Here is a 23,479-nt window from a genome sequence, read left to right as displayed (position 1 = left end):
GGAGTAAAATGAAATGACCAGAGGGCAAAAGCATGTGCATTACTTTAGTTGTAGGAGTTGCTGAAACCTGGCCACCAGAGATCAACAGTATTAATGGATATATAGTGTGCTAGTTTTGTTGATACTCAGTGGTCATTAGATTCTGTGTTAGACAGATCTGGAGCCTTTACTGCGGTTCTTATTAAGCAGGTCAATTCTCCCATTCCTTTGAGCTAGCCAGCTTCTTAGTTCAGTCCGTGAATCTTTGCAGGTCTCTTTGGGAACAATTCAAAGACTGGTTTCAAGGGTGTTTACCGATTTGATCCATTTGCAGGAAACATGCAGTCTTTGATCTTTCTTTGCAAACCTTATCTTATGCGGTTTATCTTCTTTCTACTCCATAAAGATGTCTTTGGTTTTTTTCCTCCTTAAAACCTATTGTTATATCCCTTTTTATTCTAGCCGGTGATTCATGTGCAACAGCCAAGAAGTAAAAAGACAGTGATGTGAATTAGAATAATTGCCAAGTGAAACAAGAAAGAAAGATCTCACAGATTTATGTTTTTTTTTCTTAGTCAAAAATTATCCAGAAGGACTTTGTGTCAACCTAAAGTTGCATTTATACTGAATCTGATGCATATAACCTAGACTCAGACACCGGACATATGAATATGACATTCCGTGAGAGGTCTGTTGCATTCATATGATAAAAACATCGCTAGGTAGAAGCTTAGGGACACAGAAGAGGAAAATATAGTCTGTACACAACAGGAGGTTCATGAGGAATCCTGTTACTGTGAAAGGCAGTACATATTTGTCCAAATAACTTGTTGGTAGAACCCATATTTCCTAGATACTGGGGAATTTGTTGTTGGCTTTTTAAGGGGATGATAGTTCAAACTTCAATTTTTTTTTCCTGGACAACCAATGCCAATGCAACAGAGCTTAATTTTGTGAGGAGGAATGTGAAACATGAGCCCAGACAATCATCTGTGAATGTGGCCAAAAACAAGGCAGCAGAGAATGCCTTTTGGAACACAATTTTTAACTTTTCTGGCGATTCCATATTCTCAGAGCTCCAGATGAGGGTTCTTGAAGGGCATTCTGCAGAGGTCAGTTTCATTGTGCAATGTGCCAACCACAATAAAACGTGGCGCTCTGTCTTGGCATGATGTACAGTACGTTTTGGTATACTGGGTGGTCACACGTTGTGGTCTGCAAAGGAATGTTAACTTTGGTCTTGTTCATAACAGGATTTCAGGAAGGTTTCAAAAAGGCAATTTTTTTCATGAAAGGTAACCAGCTAGATACCATCCATGTAATACAAGGGTACAAAGAGCGATGGAATCACAACACAGCGAAGGCCTCAGCTGACAGAGATGATTCACACTGAGCACGTGGGCTATTCTTGATCAATTCCTTGACACCCCTCTTCCCAGCACTACTTAACACAGACTCAAAGACAGGTCTGGACTGCATTTCCTCAGCCTGGGATTGTTGATCTTGCGTAAGAGTGTTGCTCTCTTTTTATCTTTAATAAACTGTTGTTTATTAAACTGTGTTGAACTGCATAAATAGTGTTTCAACATATTGCTGTACTTATTATAATACAATATTCTTTCTAGGTACTGAGCTAAACTTTCTAAAAATGTTTAGTTAATGCTTATTTCAGAAATGCTTGAGTAAATAAAGAAGTTTTATTGCTTTACTTTCAGAGGTGTTTTGCAGGAGGAAACATGATGGATGACATCATGTTAAGGCACTGTTAGTAGGGTTGGGGTTATTTGGCCAGGACTCCCTCAGCTTTCCAGCAAACAGCAGCTCTTGTGACTGCCCAGGTACCGTGTCAATGAGAGAGTGCCGCCGCTCCTCCAGTTTGAGATAGTACCTGGATGAGAGACCTCCTGGGAAAAACTAAGGTTGGTGCTGCAGAAGGTCAACCTGCGGTCTGTGTGGGTCCTAATGCCCCAGTATAGAGACGTGAAACTGAGATCCTGACTCTCTGTGGTCCCAAGGCGTTACTCGAAAAGAGTAGGGGTGTTACCCGGCGTCCTGGCCAAATTTCCCATTGGCCTTTACCAATCATGGCCTCCTAATAACCCCCATCTATGAACTGGCTTCATCACTCTGCTCTCCTCCCCACTGAGAGCTGCCTTGTGGGGAGTGTACCGGTGTACTATGGCTGCCGTCACATCATCCAGGTGGGGCTGCACACTGGTAGTGGTGGAGGGGAGTCCCCACTATGAGTAAAGCTCTTTGAGTGGAGTGTCCACAAAAGTTATATAAGTTTAAGGAATTATTATTATTATTATTATTATTATGAACTGTCCTGCCAGGCACTGTGGAGCTCACAGAGCAACACAACTGACAAGTGAGTGTGTTAGAGGAGCCTTTTGCAGTTCCTCGTTCTTCCTGTGGAATTTTTGCAGGATGAGATGCTGAGAAGCAGATGGAGGGAGTATAAATTGGAAATATAAAAAAATCAAAGTGAAAGCATCTATACATAATTTGCCTGGTTGCGATTTTCTTCCACTTCCCAAAGACATGCAGGTTAGGTGTGCTTGATATCTGTAATCTATCTGTTTCCAGGAGATCATAAGAATTTCTCCCCCAGACTGGCTTTGGGGAGAGGGTCGTTCCCAGTGTAACCAGTACTGATTATGGGGCAAGAGGACTAGAGTCATTTTTGACTCTTTTGATGCTGAATTTTTACTCCAAAACTGCAAAGGCCCAGTAATGACCAAATACCACAGCAGGGAGTGTTAGCTGTGCGACTCCCATGTGACACAAAACCTTTGCTTCAGCTAATTCTTAGATATTGATGCTGTCTTCAGCACTTGGGTTAATTAAGCAATTAAGGACCAATTAAGTAATGAAGTCATTGGAAGGTTTTTGGCTCCTGTGCTGGCACAGAATACAGCTGCTAAGATACCCCTGCTCTAATAGAAGTTAGTGCTAAATTAAAGTCAACTAAAAAATCGTTCGCCTAAGGAAAATGTAGTTTCATAGCCTCATTTAACAAGAGACAGATATCATCCATGACAGAGAGGTAAGTCCAGTCACTTGGTGTTGCAAGGTGCTAGACGGGCTGTCACATGTGGCCAGGTATACAGCATTTCTTCTTATATAAGCAAAATATAGGTAATAAATGTACCTTGGTACCTTTAGATTGACATTAGCCTAATAGAATTATTATTCTTTTTCAGTGTCCATTTCCTGAAAAAAGGAAAAATAAAGGTAAACATTATAACCTGATTGTTCATGTCTGCATTGAAAAACATAAGGGCGCTGGGCATTATGAATACACTGCTTTTCGTATTGCATTATTATCTGATTGGTTTTGAAATGTGTTAAAGCGATCTTTTTATCTGTTTTTAAATTTAAGAACTAGAAAAACTATCCTTGAGCATTTGCAGTGTAAAAATAAGAATTAAAGGCAGCTATTTAATGTATACCCCATGAGCGCCTGTAACTTTGGTCCCCCTTGATTCATGACATTCGTGCACTGTGCTAATTGTGGCATAAAGCTAGATAGAAGTTGAGAGAGGGGTAATTTTCTTACAACCTAAAATAGAGCTGACAGCTTTTCATGTGGTTGAAGTTAATTTTGGCTCTCGAGCAGCTGCGAGATTTAAATGAACCCCTCCTGCTAAAACACCTTTTACTTTAGTTTAGTCCCCCCAACCCCCCATCTCATTCGTTGGAGGTAGGTAGGGTACTCCTGCAGGAAATCTGTGCACTGTTTTCAGTCCGGCTTCAGCCTGGAGCACGCGTGGTGTTGAAGCTGCCTTTAAATCAGTATGGAAACTGAAAACTTTTATTCCTCGATTGACACAGCTTGTAACTTAACGACGGCAAAAGTACAATTACAAAAATCTACTAGATGGTGATCTTTGGAACTGCTTTTTCATTTTTCATGGGGTAATATATATGTATACATTCTTGTTAAAAAGTAACATATGAGCGCAGAATGAGTAAACGGGCAGAATTCCTTTAGGACCAAGAGGAAAAAATGGAAATATATTAATAAATAGAATTGCGGATCTGAGCAATTTTACTTTATGTAAACGCCGTCAGATTTTAAATTCACATTTTGGAAAGGTATTTTTGAGCAGTGAAAAGTTTTTGTTACTTTCTGATTTGATGCACTAGGAAACTAGTGATTTTACTAGACTTCATGGCACTAACTGTGCCTGTTTCTCCAAGAACTCCAGAAGAAGAACTCCATTTTTGTTCCTTGGTCCCTGTACCCAGTCAAAATGTACAGTATCCGTGACCCTGTTGTGAGACCCACTTTATACAAAGTAAAATAATTCTAGCATTGAAGAAGCAGCTGATTGAAAATGGTGTTTCAGCAGTAAGATTTGATCTTGTTAGGTCATTCGTGGCAGATTAGTGAAGCAAGTGCAGTAACTAACAGAGAATATACTTCTTCTGAGTCTTGGTAAAAAGGACTATTTTCTACTTGGTAGGTAATCTGCTTTCAGACAGTTCATATAAATTTTACAGTTTCGATGCACTGTGGCTAAATCCTGGAGACACAAAAATGGGTCATCCTTTGCAGGCGTCTTATACACCTCTTGAACTAAAATGGATAAATTACCAACCCTCCCAACGGCAGCTGAACAGCTTTAAATGGATCCAGCCTTCCGTTATCGGAGAGAGCTGCGTATTCCTGGTGAGGGTTGTGGCAAACGGGAAGTTCCGGGAGCGAGACTGGATGCACCCTGGATGAAATTCCAGTTCGTGGCCGCAAAGGTAACCTTAGCAAGGTAACCTTGGCTGTAAGAGATCCAGTCCTGAAGGAGTCACCAGTTTGTGACTCCCATGCCCATTTCTTTCTGAACTTTTACTTTTAACCAAAACTGCAGCTTAAAAGACATCGATTCCAAAACAAGGCATACTCGGAGAATGATGTGGGCTCATACAGTGCCTGGAAGTGTATTGTACATTGTGAGGCAACCATACATTGTGGTGGAACCATTTTTCTATAAAAAAACCTATCCATATCCAGTTTAAACGGAATTAGATTTTCTGAGGACATTAAACGATAGGAAATACATGTAACAACACAGCTCCTACTAACTTTTAGTAGTAACTTAGTAACTCGGTAGTATTTTATATTAAAGGGTTCTAAGTAAATACTGAGTAATATCGTGGGGAAAAATCTTTTTCTGAGTGAATACCAGTATCCTTAGTATTATTTCATTGTAAATTACAGCTGAATAAAATAATAACATTATTATTTCAGTACTTAATATAAAAAAAGTAAAATCAATGTATTCACTGTTAAACACCAATACTTCAATGTCATTATGGCTATAGTAATATAAATCAATAATTACATGGTTATCATGGCACTATAAAAGAAAACCCATTTTTATCCCCAAGTTTCACTCGTTCACTTACCAGGCTGTGGTATGCATTCAATATCTTTTACAAGCACTTTTCCTGCATTAAACATGTGAGTCCCCTAAACTTAACTATTACACATTAAGAAAGTCTTACTTAAGTTTGAGAAAATGACGGTAGATACTGTTGAAGTGTTGATTTATAAATTGATTTTGAGCATTCATTTTGTATTTCTGTTTATTACAACATGTGCCAATATTTGTTATATTTTCCCCTAAAAGTATGTTTTTGAACAACCACAGACATTCATATTTATGCCAAAACAAAGGGGGTCTTTAGTTTACAGAAACACACAATGAATTGCACATCACAATGACATTAAAGTATTAAATGGTTTTAAAGTGTTAAATGTATGTAAAAGAACAAGTGATAGGTTTATTCCATGCTAAAAAGAGAAGGGAAAACACAACGTTTCGACTGTGAAGCCTTCTTTAGGTGTGAGCCTTCTTGTTCCTTTGCAGACTACACGTGCTGACGCAGCTACCCACCTGAACTACTCAAAATGTATGTATACATTTAGATTAAAATGCAGTGACATTTGGTGGACAAAAAATATCATTTTGCACCGTTCTTTTTGTCCAGTTTCATTATATCCAGCGAGTATAATCTTTAAGCCATTTTAAATTAAAAGCTTTAATTACAGCTGCATTCTTGGTAGAACAAGATATTTACAGTTTGGTGGCAATAAAATGGTCTTTTGTTGCAGAAGATGTACATAAAAATGTGTCTGTAATAGAAATGAGGAATGAAGAGCTTTTGAAATGTGAGCAAAGTGATATTATTTGTGAAACAGTATTTTCTTCTACTTAATAAAACAGCAATTTTAAGTGAACTCAAATCCATCCAATAAATCATTTGGCTTAACTCAGACAGCCTGTAGTAGAAAAGTACAGTATATTAGAAAAAAGGCGGATAACTTTATTGGATTTTTATTTTCTTTATTGTCCATCATGATTTGGGACTGCCAGTCTATATTAAATTATTTCTTTCTAGAAGAGGATAAAATGTAAGTAAATCTTTACACATTTCAGCTCTCTCTGTTATGGGGTATGGAGTTACACAGCAGCAGATGTACACTGAAATCTTGGTCCTCAGCCAGATACGTGCACAGTTAACTTTTTGTGCTGGTGCTTTTGCACTAGTGTTTAAAATAGATGGTGCTTTTGCAGTACAGCTGTCAAGACATTTGCGTAAAAGGTGACTAAATTAACCAGGCTCTTTAAAGAACTCCTGTAAGACGACTAAAAGGCAGGGCTGAGTGAGCAGGCACGATGTATTTAGGGGGGGGGATATTTTCCTTCAGCGTTTGCATTTCATTTTATATTTTTTAATAATTCAAAGAGTGCTAGATCCATAGTGATTACACTATCTGGATGTTTTCTATTTTAAAGCCCAGGATTAGAGCGTTGCTGTGAAACAATGGAAGTGTCAAAGCGCATTATCTCCCACGCTGCCTGACAATTCAAAGGGGCTGAAGATGTAGCGATAGTTTTTGGTGAACAGATGAATGATGGCGCAGGCTTTTTTCTTTCTTTCTTTTTTTTTTTAAAAAAACTTTTCACTCATGAGATGCTCTAACAAGGCTGTTCCGGAAGGATAAAAAAATGTTAAATGAATAATTTACACAATGTGTTTCTTTATTTATTCAGTATTAAGTTGACAGCTACTGCCTGGCCTAGCAGTCTCGTTATGCAAATTCATGTCTTCTTTGTCTAATCTGAACCCAGGTAGAAATCTGGTATTTTGTGTTGTGAAGAAAAGAAAAAATAAAAGGCTCCTTTAAACTGGGCCTTTCTGACAGCTTGCAGTACCACCAAATAAGGTTTTTTATTTTTGTCTAGCGCATAGACGTATTATTTTGAAGTCAACATTCTACAGAATGCTCATTATAGCGTGTGTTTGGAGTTGAGGCAGGTGACCTTTTGTAAATTATAATGCATACGTTTGTGCAGTGCAGTAGAGAAGGTGCAGACTCTTATTCTTATGCAGCCTTGGTGCCCTGGTTTCTGACCTATAATATTGCTGCTTTTGTATATACTGTATGTGACATTTTCTTCGAAGCTTTTGAAAGTGCTGCAAAAAAAAAATGTTCAGAGAAGTGAAAAGAAAGCAGTGCGGTGTATTTGCTTTCCATGCAAACCTCTAAAACAAAGACAATGGATACCAAATATTTCTGTCATTTCCATACATGTCCTGAGCACTTTCAAGCTCAGTGATACAATGCTTACGAGCAGAATGGGGCAAGGCAATTAAAAACCCTTATGGAAGACCCGGGTCTTGACACTCCCCTTAGCGATTAGTTTATGAATCTTGTGTGCACCTGCCTGTCCGAGGTTTGACCACAGCAGGCATGTTTTACTGCATTTCCTTTCATCACGGATTGCTGTTGGGCAGAAAGCTTGACTTGCCTTCCTCTTATTGATTGTGCCTTGGAGGGCAGATGTTGGGGGATCCTCGGTGTGCTGTAAAACAGCCACCAGCTTGAATACTGGAGTGAAGTGTAACAGTGTGAGCTGCCTGTCTTCATGTCGGGCTGCTGTTTTCATTCTGAACTACCTGTGCATCTTAGATTGGGATAGAAAACCCGAAAAATGATATCTAATGACCCGGAGTGAAAAAATATACTCAGACTACCTAATTTGAGAGTAAAACCTTTTTAACAAACGAGACCCCTTGTCAGACCTTTCTAAAACGGATTACAACGATTCACAAGTACTGCAGAATAACACAAACGAGAAGGAGAGTCTGTTGCCCGGGGTTATGTGCAGTTTAGAAACTCCAATTGCCATTGTTGGGAAGATGCGACATAACATTTGCAATTGCCATAAATTACTCATGTCACAGAAAACGCACTTCTTATTTAGTAGGTCAATGAGGTTGTTCTATATCCTTTTCTGGTACAAGTGTCAGAGTACCCCGTGTTACTGCATTGGATGGCGCAGTGACAATAGGGCCACCAGTAGAGGTCACCGTGGAGACAGCTACAAGATTTGTCTCCCTCCACTTGTTGTATACAAATCCTGAATGTACTGGGAATGTCTGACTGTTCATGTGCTGTAGGGGTCTTATAAAAGGGTACTGTATGTCTGCAGTTTTCTGAATTTCGAAAAAAGAAGAAGGAAAAGGCAGGGATGGGCTGTGATAGGAGCCGTACGTTCTCAAAATCTTAATTTGAGACGGTGGCTATAATTCAAAGTGTTTTTTGTTTTAATATTCATTTGATAGTATTAACGAATCTAAGAAATTGGGTGTGTTTTTCAGTCTTTCACAGCTCAGAGCTCCTCAGCAATAAAACTGTAATGAAGAACATTTAAAACTGAGAAGAGGGGACACTTGTTTACACAAAGGGCTGTGGGTATCTTGAACTTTGGATCTAGTCATGTTGTTAAGGCTCCTCCTCTGGCGTATTTTTTTAGGACTGACAAGATGGGGCCCTCAGCTCAATCAGATACTAGCAGCCAAAATGAGTTAGATGGACCAAATGGTCCCTGTTTTTTCTAATCTTTCTTACGTTCATATTGTGGTGCAGTCCAGGAATTAGGCTCAGACTAGGCAGTAGGCTGTGCCTCAGCTTTTAAAAGGTAATATTCTCCCCTCTCCCCCACCCAATAACTAAACCATGGACAAGTGGAATCTTCTGTCGTATCATTTGCTTGACTTCCATTACATCCTTGTGTAATCACAATAAACATCTTTGTGTGTCTTTTTTCACCTTAGACATATTGCCCGCATTAGGCAGTTTCTATCAAAGTTGTGATACTCTTGGTTTTTTTATAGTTTTATAGTACTTTTTTTTGTCTTTTTTCTTATCACTGTGAACAGTGTCCTTGGGTTTGGAAAAGCACTTTGTCATAGAACAAGAGAATAGCCCAGCTGGTGTTGTGGGCTTCTGGATGCTTTGTAATTTACAGACACTTCTGTTCTTAGATGCCAGGAGGAGTTTATTCTGAAACATGCATTACTCCTTTCCTTTGCAGTGATAGGGGTGTACAACAGCAAGGAATGTCTTCCTTTCATTCTTCCAGAAGTTATAATGACACATTGTGACCCCAAAAAGTTTCCCTCAATGCAATTATTTGATAAACTGTGCCCGGTACATAATCCTATTTTAAATGTATCAGTACACAGAATTATGTTGGCACATTATTTTTAATCCCAAAGTTATGTATTTTTTATACTATTTTATAGCTACTTCATTTGTACATTGTACATTGTAAACATACTGTATGCAATTGATTGACTAATTTGGTGCAAGTCTGTTGGCATCATAACTCGCTTATGTTTACAGTATATAGCTCCTTTTTACAGTCATGATTTTATTAGCACAGTCACCTATATCTTAGTGTTATCAGAGCCATTCTTCCACTTCCATACACTTCTCTCAGAGCTCAGATAGTGAATAAGAATGACTGCCACACATGATTGCCTTGAAGCAATTTCACCTTTCCCCTGCCCCATTTTATTTAGTTATTATGGGTGGCTTGGTGCTGTTGAAATCAGTGCCATACAAATATTGGGTGTTGAGTTTGATTTTGAACTGGGGTGTCTTCTTTGTGGCCTTTGCTTGTTCTAGCTGTGCCCGTGTTTTTTTGGGGGGAGTGCCCTATTTTCCCCACCTCCTGAAGAGAGGCTGGGTGAGGTAATGGTTGTCTCTGTGCCTCTGTGTGTGTCCTAGGAAGGACTCGTGTCCTATCCAGGCTGTAGTACTCCCTTGCTCCCTACACAGGACCCCTTACCAAGTTAAAGTGACGTTCTGATAATGTACAGAGCAGTTCTCTGACTATGAGATGGTAACATACTGTAGCAGATGGCTTTCCTACTTATAGGAAATAAGGAAATAACTTATAGTTTTAGGACTTGTGGACAATTTTTTTCCACTCACTTCACTGCTGTATTTCTCTCTACACCTGAATAAGAATCTCATGCATCATAGGTCCATGACAGGTGTGTATATTATGAAAGGATACGAAAAAGGCAGAGGCTTAATTTGAACCTGAATCAGAGTCTCAAAAATATCTGCAGTTTTTCCCAAGTGTTTCTTTACCCATACTCTGTTCAAATGTTATTAAATATACAATTGCACAGAGGAGTTTTTCCTTGTTCCTCTTGTGAGAGTCTTCCATATCCTGACGCCATCCACCGTAGTTTTAATTTTAATAGCGCTCATCTTTGACTCATTGATCTGTTCATTTCCGATGACAAAACATGTGGAACAAGCGCCATTTACTTTGTTTTCCTTCATTGCATTGCAGCTCATCTCTGGCAAGAGAGGACCTCTACGAGAAGTTTTATCAGGTTAGAGTGCGGACATCTGAAGACAGCCTGGGGCTTCGTGATGAAAAAAGACTGAGCTGGTAATAGAACGTTTGTGAACACTTGAAACGAGAAAACATAAGGCTAGACCCAATTTTGAAATATTCTCCTTTTACCTCTTAGAAAGCATTTGCTTCTGTTTGTTGGTTATAGTTTGGAAGCAACAGACATGTAAGACATTTGGTTACTCCTACTGGTTGTTGAAGGTTAAGTCTCGATGGTTTCAGTTATTAAAAAAATATTATTCTATGATGTACATGTCTCCTTCAGTATGATAAATGGAAGTCACGTTACTACAGTATATTAAAGCCATAATCTTTCCAATTTGTCACTGCTGTTTTATATAAAAATCTTTTGCCCTTTTCTTACATCACCGAATGTAGCTTAACGCCAGGTCATACTTTTATAGATCACAGTTTTTTTTTTCCGTCCATGATACTCCATGGAAATAATATTCTGAAATAATTCTGGAAACTTCAATACTTGCATTGTGCTTTATAATTATGACTTTTATTATAATTTGAAACTTTGGAAGTGGTACTTATTTTAAGTTTGGGCTTGCCTGTGGGTAGTACTGCAGTGGCCCTTGATGCAGCCTTACTGTAGGCTGCTGTCCCAGCGATCCAGCCTTATTCCTCCAGTGACGTGGCCTTGATTGGAAGAGGGATTCAGCTCTCTCTGGTGACACCCCAAGCTCACAGCACCTCAGCAATTCACCACTTATTTTATGACCAAAGGAACCTAAATTATTATTGCGTTTACATGCGTCGTGTAGTAGTTACCCAGGCAAACTGTACCGGCCTTTTTTTTTTACCCTACATCCTGTTTTGTTGGCAACCTCCATAATAATGAAATATAGTTCTTTTTTTTTTAATTCTTCCTTCGAACAATTTGTTCTCCAACTAGGCCTGGAGACAAAGCTATAGTCAGGGAGGGGCTGCTACTTCATAAGCATGTCATCTGCCCTGGAGACAAAGGCAGCCCCTCAGCTGTGACCCATCAAGATCGCTCACTTGTTCTTATATTACCTGCAGTCTTAAGAGCTGTGAATCAACCACATGACCTTTCTCTCAAGTGCAGAACACAGACATAAACCACTGAGATGGCAGCACTTATGAAGTAACATTTAAAGTCTTAAGTTCTTTAAATTTAGGCCGTCCCAGATGCCTAATTTTCTGTCAGTGAGGCTCCTAAGATTATGGTGTTGCCAGTTAGCAGCAGCAAACTACAAGCGCCGATGGATTTCACAGTCAAGTCTGCTTTTACCCCTGCAGCTTTTTCCAATTTAAGAAAGAAGTGCCTTATTAAATTTGCTGAAGGTCATGTCTGGTTAATTTAACAGCTTTACCGTACTAACTATGGTAATTATTCTCAGAATTCCCTTTGATACTCTCGGACAGTGTTTCCCAGGTTTTTATGCCCAATGAAGACCTGAGAGCTGCAGCTAATTAGCATTGTGACCCTTTCAGCCTATTGATGGATTTTAGTTTTCCTTCCCTAAAAATTGGTATATTATTCTACTGCTTCAGTTAAATTCAATAACATTCTCCCAGGAAAGGGATCTCAACTTCCAGTCACTTCTGTTAATACAGGTTTCCTATTGTATTACACATTTAAGCAGTATTCCATCATATTGAATTGTAGTTGTGCAAATAGATGGAAGTATCTTGGACTTGTTTTTCTTCATGGGTAAAGAACTGACTGTACAATCTTGATTTTGTTTAAGGCTTATTATCTGTGTAGAAAAACATGTTTTCATACATGTTGAAAGCCTCAGATACAAACTTGTCTTTTTTAACTGTATAGGTCTGTGGATTTGTTCATCCATTTAAAATGTATATTGCTTTTTGAACGTGTCCGTCAATTTTCAAAGTTGCTCGTTTTAAGTAGTACATAAACCCCTGAGCGAAGTCGTCTCTCAGGAGAAAATTGAAGCATGAGAATGAGAAGTACTTGCTCAACTAATACATAATCACTTAGGGCAGGTTTAGGAAGCAGCTAAAGCACAGTCTGTCTTTGTATCACGTTAGCTTTTTGACTTTAGACTTCAATCAATTTCCAACAGCAATAAAGCAGGTAAATGCACAGGGTCTTCTTCACTATCTTAAGATATTTATGGTCTCATCTGTGAGTGTAATCTTCATAGCTGACTTGGGTTTAATCTTGATTTTTCTTTGCTGCATCTAGTATCCCTGGCCATTGCATTTAATATTATTTTAAAAAATCCAGTTATCTCCTGTGGCATGCACTATACAGATCTAATTGCTTAAGACACTTTCATTTAGAGTTAGCGATTTTTTAACCGCTGAACTCAGTGCATTCTTGATACAGTACATATAAATTTGTATAGTTTGTACCAACTGTAATATTTGACTAAAGGGCCACCACCTTGTGCACAATATGGACATCATTTCAAAAAATTATTGAGAAGTATCAAGAGATCCCAGCTGAGTTTATACAGTATGTTCCCCAAAGCTTCGCTTATGAGTTGCGAAGTGTTTGAGTAGCTCTTTTCTTTGTTCAGGCCTGATGGTGAACCAGGAGAACAAGTACACTTTCTCTAATACATCTACCTGTGTGACTGCAGTGACTGTAGCTTGACTTTGATCCAGATTGTAGGACCCTCGGCTCTTGGGACAGCTTAGTTAGTGTCCCAAAATAAATAAATATATTGCATCACTCTCCGTGATTCAGACGAAAGCTTTCATAAAAGAACAGTGATCCTCAGGCCAGACTGCTTTCATTATCTTTCAAAACAAAAATAGCTAAGTTTGTTCTGACTTTTATCAGAGATCATTTAATATGATCAATAAACACTTTCCTGTAATCATAAGGAGTTTTACTAACCTTGTAGTTCACAAGGAGACATACATTTAGATTGTAATGCTTCCATTTTTGCTCACTTAGCCATAATTTAAGAATAAAACACAAAAATACTGTGTTTACAGTGACTAGTACATAAAACAACATACAGGTTGGAAATGAAGGACAGGGCGGAGAATGCCATCTTGCATTTAAGATTTTAATAGGTTCCCCTCATCAAGACATCAGTTGATATACCAACACCCAGAATTTGTGGGTATATAATATACTGCAGATACAGTACCATTATAACACAAGACTGGATACACATCACCTGAAACCTACTGCAAATGTAAGATTATGAGTCTGAAATTAACCTTACTTGTAATATATATAATTATCTTATTCAGCAGCAATAAAAGCTGTACCCAATTTGAAAACTTGACATACACTTTTTTGTATATTTCAAGTAATTGGAGAACACAAGAAGATAGACTAGGTGCACAACAGAGATTCTTAAGGCTATTTTGTGTTATATAAGGAATATGACTAATCCACAAGGTTATACTTAGTTCTGAAGGATGATAAAAATAGCTTTGCTCCTGGGTTTTACAAATCCTTTGTATTTTCTTTATTATTAAAGTAAGTATTGAGAACTTACCAGGCATCATGCATTTTACACAATACCTGGACAGTCACATTCCTTGAATTCTCAACTGATGATACACTGATACAGTACCTATATACAGTGTTTTGTGTGTTGTCTTTTAGAATACTTCTGAACGCTTCATGGTAAGGCAGGACAAACTAACTAAAAGTAATTTTTGCTGTCCCCAAGCAGTCATACTTTTCTCCTTTGTGGTAAAATACAGATTCCGCAATGTAAGGATTAATTTGGGGAAAGAGATTTGTTTTAATACCATCAGGCTCGCCCCGGCTGCTGCTCTGCAGGGGGGTGGGGGTGGGGGGAGTGGCATCCAGTCCACCCCAGCCACCTGTCACTCAGAACCGGTTGCCATGAACACCAAGTGACGGGAGACTTGGATCACCTGGAGGCAATTACCATTCTGGCTGCTAGGAATCTGCTGTGGGGTCTGAGTTTATAGAGTTTGGACTCTAAGCCTCCCAAGTTTGTCCCTTTCATATCGGTCAATGCGGGTTGTACAAGGGAGGCAATAATAAAGCAAGAGGGGGATGCAGTAATTGTGGTCGAGAGAACAAGCAAGAGTCAAGCTCTTGCGTTTTTGATTTCTTCTCTTGACTGGGCTTGACTCTTGCTTGTTCTCTCGACCACAATTACTGGATCTCCCCCTTGCTTCATAATTATCTCCCTTGTGCAACCCGCATTGACCGACCCAGTGCTAGGACCTTTCGTCTGTTTTGGATTCACCCTGTTTTGGATCATTCTCCAGTGCTTTCCCTTGTGTCCACCTCAGTGGCGAGCCAGCAGCTCTGTGACTGCTGCCTGGCTGCACAACTACAGAGCTGTGTCTCTGCCTGCGATCTCTGCTTTGAACCCCTGATTGCTACACCACCATCTCACCTGAGGCTTTGAACCCCTGCTTGCCAGCAGCACTGCACTGCGACCTTCGTCAATGCACTTGCAACGCAGTTCGCCTGAGTTTCATCTGTCTCTCACCCAGCAAGGGGGTTCTTCTATACAACTCCCGATCCACTGCTAGACCCACCGAGCAGCGGGATCAAAACAGATTCACAATATCATGTGTTGCTGTGAAGTAGTAATACTAACCTCCCAATCTTTCCTTATATCTGCCTATAATACAAATTTGCAAAAGCTAAAACAGGATCAGTCATTTGTTTTGTTTGAGCAATGTAGTACCCAAATATAATATATAAAGTGTGATTTAGACTTTCTTTTGTGTAGATCACAGTCAGCAGAATTACTCCTCAAATTACCTCTGCTAATACCTCCTCTTCTTTGTAACACTTGTTCTTGTAAATGTTCTTATCTCTAACAATAAATCTATCTTTATAGGACCACAGCAGTCCTCTGTCAGAATATTCAGTGTTAATGGTAGTCCAGAAACCAGGCTTCTAACACCTGAATCGTAATTCAAAACATGCACGCTTTACTGGAACCCAAAAAACTGAGACTTCATCGTAGCAGAACTTCTAAATCCCACATGCTAAATGTTAAGAGCTGAGAGTTTCCATGAATAACAAGTACATTTCTCAAGGCTCACATTTCTATTGATCCTTTTCGCCATTTGTTTCATTGATCGCCTTTCACTAAGCTTTGAACATAGTCCTCCCTACACTAGGTTAATTAGCATCATAGAGTTCTGTTTATTTACAAAGATCAGCGTTGTCAGCTGCACGCTTAGAAAGAGTGGGGGGAAAACTTGTCTCTTTGTGCAATGTTTTTATCCTTTCATCTCTAACTGCAACATGCATCTGATAAAACTAGAAAAATAATACGCTCGGGACTAGAAATTTGCTTCCTACACAGACCTGAAAATTCCTGTGTTGGGTTTGCTTATAATTACCTTAGGACTGAAAAGCAGATGTTTTCATAAGGCCCTTCGTAAGGGTGCTGTGTTCTTATTATGATTAAATGTCTTCATCATAAAAGTTGTGAGAAATACTTATTTTTACTAAGTGAATACCAGGTATAGTGTAAATATGATTTCACTTTCCCAGTTGTGTTCTTTCAGACTTTTTTAGTATACTGACCTAAAATATTAATTTAAATGTGTAGGTAATGTTAATTTTACATAATGAATTTTACTTTAATAATGAATTTTTCTGAGAATAAACAGATAGAAATATTGTAAGAATATTTTATAAATATACTGAAAGACAAACACCTGACTTTCTGAAACCACCATTGAAGTGAAAAAATCCACTAGGAAATCACTATCTTTTTAGTTTTACAGTGAAGTCTTGAAGCCTTGTCCTTTATCCCAGCACTTCATCAGTCATTCTAGAAAATGTACAGCTTCTATACTGTCCCCTTTCACATGGTGAATTTCCAGTCTTCTCATCAGTATCTGTTCCCTAGAGATTGCCTATCAGTTTAAGTCAAATTTATAATTTATTTGATCATTTCACTGGTTATTTTCCTTTTTCTGTGTGCTGATGATTAGCTGTAGTCCAAGTGGAGATGATCACATATTTTCATATGCTTGCTGGAAGGTACTGTATTTCGATACCTTGAGTCCTGAACATCAATGTAGGAGTGATGTGATGTGAACAGTGTTCATTCAGACAAAATGGCCAAAAGAGGAAAGTCCCAGGCAAATGGCATTTTATTTGCAAACTACCTCACATCTTTAAGGTTTTCTCATTTAGAAATGTAATCTAGGATGTGAGATAGCCTTTTACATATCACAGAAAACTCTGAAACTAAGAAGGTGCTCTTATTCATGGATGTTTGTGGCTATGTAGTGCGATAGACACATATTTTTGTCAGTTCTGCAAATAATAAATATGCATACACAGATATTGAGTGTAATTAGGCACTATACTGCATATATAGCATGGATACCTATAGTTATTTCTATGAAAGTAAGTTAACGTTTCATGTCTATGATGTTTTATATGAGCTCATATTGTGCAGAAGTATTGAATTCAATCCAGTGATGTCCTATGTTACATGTTCCTTTGCAACCTACACATGCTGACACAGTTATTTCGTAAATCCTGAAAACACATACAGTAGTTATTTAATTTACAGCAGCTTCTTTAGGAAAAACCTGTTCACTGTTTTATTTGACGATTTTCTTATTGTAAAAGTTTGGGCATGTAAAGACTATATCCTCTGTAAAGGACAGAAAGGAAAGCAATTCTAAAAGTTGCTCAACTATAACTGTCTTGTGTCCCAAAGAGATTACATCAGGTTTTAAGTTAGACATATCATGTGCACTGAGTGCACAAAGCATTACAACGTCTGGATGGATAAATGATCGTAGTAATCTTTTGAGCACAGTACTATGAAATATCTTCTATTCATTTACATTGGTTGCTGCAGCCATTAGTCGAAATGACTATTAACATGCAGTATTATCAAGATTTAAGTCAATATGTATAAAATGAGAAATCAGTATTTTGTGTGGTTTGTCTTAAATATCGGTGTGACTATATTTCAGCTGACAGTAGGGAACAATAAACAGTCCCAGAAACTCATTAAAGGGGAGCAGTGCCTCTGTTTTTTACCATTGACTGCACAGTCAGGCAGCCTTATCTGCAGTGGTGCATATGTCAACACAACAACATAACAATTATATATATGAGAGGATGCCATTTTTCTGAACTTAATTGTTTAGCACTTACCTAATTGATCCTCGAATTTTATTGTGGGCTTTAAATATTAAATATTAAATATTTAAATAATTTGTTGTGCAAATGTGGTTTAAAAAATTGTATGATAACTTGCAGGTAAAAGGTTGAAAGCCACAATGAGTAGTAACTCATGCTGAAATGAGTTTGATGACTTTTGACTTTAAAAACTGAAGAACCTTTAAAATGGCTTCACTTTTTTTCACTGGGAATTACAGGTGTTGCTGTTGCAATGGTGAAAAAGGGCCTTTCATGAGCAGAAATATTAAATGATTATAGTACTATCCAGTTTCATCCTGTGCAAGTTATTTTGTCTCTCCGTCGATGGATTTGACCTTTAAAACACAAACACAGTAATAGTGTGCCCCAATTGCAAGACTAACAATCTTTATCATAATTCTGTAGGTATTACAATAGTACATTAACTGTATCTATTCATTTGCACTGAATATGCAGCCCAGATAATCATGCCTTTTTTTCCATCTTATTAGTGGAAATCACTTATAATAATATGCAGTAATGTTTCAGTTAACAGCTATGAAGAATATTGTGCTATTTAAAAGCCCCTATATATATTTATCATGGAAAATAAAGCTAATTATCTGCACCGATGGAGTCCTGTCATGAAATATGGACCTTTCCTGATATGTCTATTAATTATGACCATGCTCAGTTTGCCAGGAATTGAAATTAAGTGGTGAATTGAATAGAGCATCATTTGTTTTAAATGTGGTGTGCAGGAGTGTTTTATAAAATCAAAGTGATTTTGTGCTTGCATACATTTTAAACTCTAATCAAAGCTGTTTACAGCTTAGAAGTATTCAGGATATACAGTACTAATGCATTACAGCTATCTACCACATTACTTCCCTGGAACTCACAAGTTTTTTTAATGACATATTTGACATAGTAGATTAAGAGATTACCCTTACAACAGACTCACATCTGTAATAGAATATTTATTAACCGTGTGGTTAAATTAGAAGCAACACAGAAACATTAGTTCTGCTTTAGTTACTTAGATTAATTTATATTCTGTCTCCATTTAGCCTTGCTAAATGCAAATTCAGAACTGAAGTTCTAAATACTGTTGAGTTAACTCAAACCAGATAACTTAAACCTGTTTTTTTTAAACCACTTTTGTGCAATAGGCCCCAGGTGTTTTCTTGAAAGATTCTAGTGAATCATCTTCTGTCCTATAGTCTGGCTGGGCAGACTGCTCAAAACGCACAAAATCTTTGTGTAATGTGGTGTCTCCTTTTTCTAGTTCCCATTCCCAGTTTCCTCTTGTACTCTGTGTTTTCTTCCCGTTAGAGTCCTACTGTAAGTAACTGATTAGATGGAGCTATTCAGTTTCTTGCAGGATTTTCTAAACACGGTTCAACTTCCCACACATGCTTTTCTATCCAGAAATTAGATTTCCAGAAATGAAGCTGAAATGAGCCTCTGTTTTCAGATTCTGGGCTTGGCGTGGTGTTTTTATCTTGGCATTGATGATTTTAAAGGTTTTGTCTCCTTATAGTTCTTAGAAATCTGTCTCTTTTTGTAACTGATCTTTAGAAGAGGTTAAACAAATATTCCTGCACCGATGCTGTCAGCCTTGCTACTACGTGCGTGCACGCTGACACATTTGTGACATTGGCAGCTGTCACCAGTACAGCAAGTAGGCGTCCAACAGGTACGTTTTGGACCACACTTATGTACCGATACAGTAACACGAGATTTCACATGTCCTGGCAGCTTTATCTTCTCAGTCAGCTTTGGTGTATTTTGGCAGAGCATTCCTTCTTTCTGAAATCCCTTTTATTTTTACAACTTTTACTTGGATCTGTCAACTTTCCCTTGAGTCATCACCATTAATTGCCCTATTTGGAGTTACTGGGTCTTTTGACTATAGTCTGACAGAGTGGCTGTCTTAGCCAGACAGGAATCCTTACCAATTAGAAGAAGGCACCCTTCCATCCACCTCTTCCATCCACGGTACATTGGATCGGTGATTAGGGAGTATATTTCACAGTGCCTGGCAACTACTTCAATCATCTGGACCTTGTTAACTATTTCTTGTCTGCATGACCTGCCTCTGATTGCCCACTCCCTATGTCTGATGCTGGTAAGTGTTACGAGAGTGACTAGATACATTTCTGGTCTTACAGGAACTTAAAAGAATGGAATCCTTTGGGGCTTGAACATAGAAGATAAGGGGACTTGATTCGAGTATTCTCAATCCTCACCAGCATTGACAAAAACAAAGGGCAAAACCAATGGGTTTCATTAAAATCTACAGTGAAATTCAAACCAGAGGACTAAAAACAGAAATTAAGGGGAAATGCATAAATCTGAGAAAAGGAGGAATTGATTTTCATGTTGTTGAAGCTAGTGCTCTGGCCTCTCATAAGAAATGGCTAGATAAGATTCTTGGATCAATTAGTTGCTAGAAGCCAAACAAGATAAATAGGCCAGATAACATCTTTTTGTTTTTAACCTTTTCTTAAGTAAGAAAACCGTAATTCTGGAAACCAGCACAAGACTAGCAGAGGAAATAAATATACTGTATATACTGTTATACAGCTAAAGAATGCATGCACTCTTTCAGTGAAATTGTACAAATAAATGCTTTTGTCACATTGACTATTGCAGGCTTCTTTGTTCTCTCCAACCTCTGTTTATTTGGGAAAGAATGAAATTATTTTGCATTTTTTGAGTCTTAAATGTCTTTCTGTTGCAATAAGGTTTTACTTTTAAACCCGTCAGTTTAAGAATTACCATACTGTACTCACTTGCTACTCATATTTTGCAAATGCTTTAGAATTAGCTCGGGATTAACCTGCTTGTGCCAAAGGGCTGTCTCTTATCTTTTTGGTACATGACCTGTCATTAGGTCCTTCACACGTATTCATCTGCACATTTATACCCACATTATTTACTCATCTGTTCCATATTGTTGTTATCCAGGTGTATTGCTAACTGTGAATTGAATATCGTCTGCTCTTCTTGTACATTAATGTTTGTTATTTCTTATCTATTACCTGCAGTGGGTGTGGATACACAATTCTTCAGAGTGTTTGTTGTTTCTCTATTCACTCCGCCATGTTTTTCGGGTTACAGACACTGAGTCACCGCTGGTTCAAAAGGATTCTTTCTAATTCTTATTCTAACTTATAGACTTATCGTTAATCTTTGCTCTAGTCCGCATGCTTTAGCTGTTCAGCCTGCGTATTTTGCTTGCTTGACTTTATCTGATAGAATCAGCCAATACTAAAAGAGTGGAACTTCGGTCGTAGAATATAGTTACATCTGACCCCATGCCCCAGCACGCACGATTCATAATCTTTCAAGGGATCCCTGCACCTATTCAAGAAAGTCGATATGTTTAACATATGCGATTTGTTACCATTAAACTTGAAACCTACGTTTCGGTCCAAAAGGAAATGTTAGTTTGACTGACCTTTTTGCCATAACACTACATTTTCTGTTTCTTTGCTGTTTCTTGAAGCTCATGATTAAATAGACAGTTTATTCCCTTGAATATGAACATATTTTAGGTGCAGACAACATCACAAAGGGTGACCTAAATAATTCCGAAGGTGGTTAACCACCTTAAGTCCTTGCCTTATAGGTATGGTTGACTCTAAATGCAGTTACTAAGATCTTTATTTTTATCACATGTATCTTTCAAATATCAATATTTTCTGTTAATGTGTTACTGAAGATCACATCCTGTCTCCTCCCCCTCTTTTCACAGCTGAGTAGTGAAGAATAATTCTTTGAGCACTGATTTCATTTTCTCCCTGACTGATTTACTGCTCCAAGAAGCATGAGATTACACTCTAAATCCTTTTCAGAATGCGCTGTTCTCCTAACGCTGGTTAAATCTCCATTTAATAACAAAGAGGAAGCAATAAGGAAAGGGATTCTCTATGGATCTTATTTGCCTAAGCAACATAACTTCAAATAAAGCTTGTTTTAGATGAAATAATACAGTGTTTCTGTGGCTTTTTAATAATTGAGGTTTCCCTTGCTTTTTTACATGGCAGTGAGCAAAAGACTAGTGATAAGAATATAAGGTCAAAAGAAATGTTTCTAATAAGAGGTGGCCATTCAGACCATGTTACGTATAAAAACATGTTCAATCATAGCATACAAACAAGAATAATTCAAATGTCTGTAGTGGTTATGCTCATCACTCATTAGAAGGGATACTGGGGTTGCAGCTATGTAGCAGAGAATCAGCTGATTGGTCAGAGCTGGACAGTGAATCCCTATTCCTCAGAGCTGATGGTGCTTCTGAAGCCATGAATAAAAAATAACACTTAAAATACCATCAGAAACAGAAGGTGGATTGTTTGAAGTACAAATCTAGAACAGTGATTAACAGTGATAAAGTGACATGATTTGCACCTGAAGATGGAATTTCATCTTAGAATGTTCAATCTAAAAAAAAGTCCAAGATCTTAAATTGCAAGATGGCATGGACAACCGCAATAAGTTATAAACATAAGAAGGTCTATTTAGGTATACGTTCAAAGTTCCTTTAAATAATAGTTCAAACTAGTTATTAGTTCTACAATAGAAATACTCATGACATGGCATACCCATTGTTCTCTATTTCTATAAGCACAGACTTCTTATCTGCATTTCTCCTTTCTCTCCTTATTCTGTACTGGAGTGACAAAGGTATTCATCTCCTAGTAGATACTTTAATGAGGATATTCTTCACTTGTTCTTGGACCTGCAATCTCAATACAAACTTCTAGGCTCACTCTTTTTGTACTTACATCAATGTTCTATAGCAGTGGTTTTCAAAGTTTGGTCAGCGGACCACCAGTGATCTGGGGGCGTGCGCCAGGTGGTCCGCGGGCCGACCTAATCATCTTTTTTAAAGCAAGTCTACTCTGTTTAAGTCAGATGAAAGAATATTGTAGTGTCTGCTACGAAGGGGCTCCCCTTAGGAGCACTGTTAAGAACTGCAAGCTGTAAATAGTGGGAGGAGGGACTTGTGTGTTGGGTCTAGGTATCAGGGTTTCACCAGCCATTAAGGGGACTGTGTGTGCCAGTACTGGAGCGAGCACCAGCCTAGTTGTAGGCTTGGCTGGCTTGAGGGACTGCCGAAAGGGCAAAGTTTCCATTCATTCTCCTTGGCTGTACCCTTCTGTTGCCTTTGTGTTTTAATGAAGCTTGAGTTATGGCAGACCACCTCGCCTCTTCATTCTCCCCAGCAGTGCCTACTGCTTCAGTGTTTTATATTTATGCACCATGAATGAAATGATGTCACCCACTGAAAATGAGACTCTGAAACGCAAATATAGCGATGATAGTGACAGCGCAAGTGTGAGTAAGATGGAGAATAGAAGTGAAAATGCAAGTGAGGTAATTTGTGAACCATACCAGTAGTGCTGAAATTCAAATTCCAGCAGCTTGAAAAATGTGATGTGGATGTAGAAGGTGTGCTTAATGTGATGTCTTCATCTACGTCTGGACATGAGACTAAACTTCTCTGATTGCTCAACAAAAACAGCTCCATTCTTCACATTAACTTTTTAAGTAATAGCATTTGCAACATATGCAGCATTGTTTGTAAAAATATTAGTACTTTTCATACAATTTAATTCAATATTAGTTATTTTTAGTACATTAATAGGTGATGATTTTTACAGGGTAAGAAGTGGACATAGGC

The 23,479-nt window shown here is 38.2% G+C and overlaps 1 protein-coding gene and 1 non-coding gene across 3 annotated transcripts in view; both read left to right on the top strand.

The window, feature by feature from the left end:
* znf438 (zinc finger protein 438) overlaps positions 1-23,479 on the top strand; it is a 71,419-nt gene that overhangs the window by 34,450 nt on the left and 13,490 nt on the right. For both annotated transcript variants that reach the window (XM_088919093.1, XM_088919092.1), the window contains one exon: positions 10,644-10,745. The gene's annotated coding sequence lies outside the window, so the exon portion shown is untranslated. The remainder of the gene's footprint in view (positions 1-10,643; positions 10,746-23,479) is intronic.
* Positions 6,092-6,163, top strand: LOC148832670 (small nucleolar RNA SNORD36). The gene has a single exon (XR_016091283.1). It is a non-coding gene; the product is annotated as a small nucleolar RNA SNORD36 (small nucleolar RNA).

This window comes from Atractosteus spatula, chromosome 6 (assembly GCF_055471065.1).
Source record: "Atractosteus spatula isolate fAtrSpa1 chromosome 6, fAtrSpa1.hap1, whole genome shotgun sequence".
Classification (NCBI taxonomy): Eukaryota; Metazoa; Chordata; class Actinopteri; order Semionotiformes; family Lepisosteidae; genus Atractosteus; species Atractosteus spatula.
The sequence above is the reverse complement of the archived record's forward strand: the minus strand, read 5'-3'. Positions and strand labels throughout refer to the sequence as shown.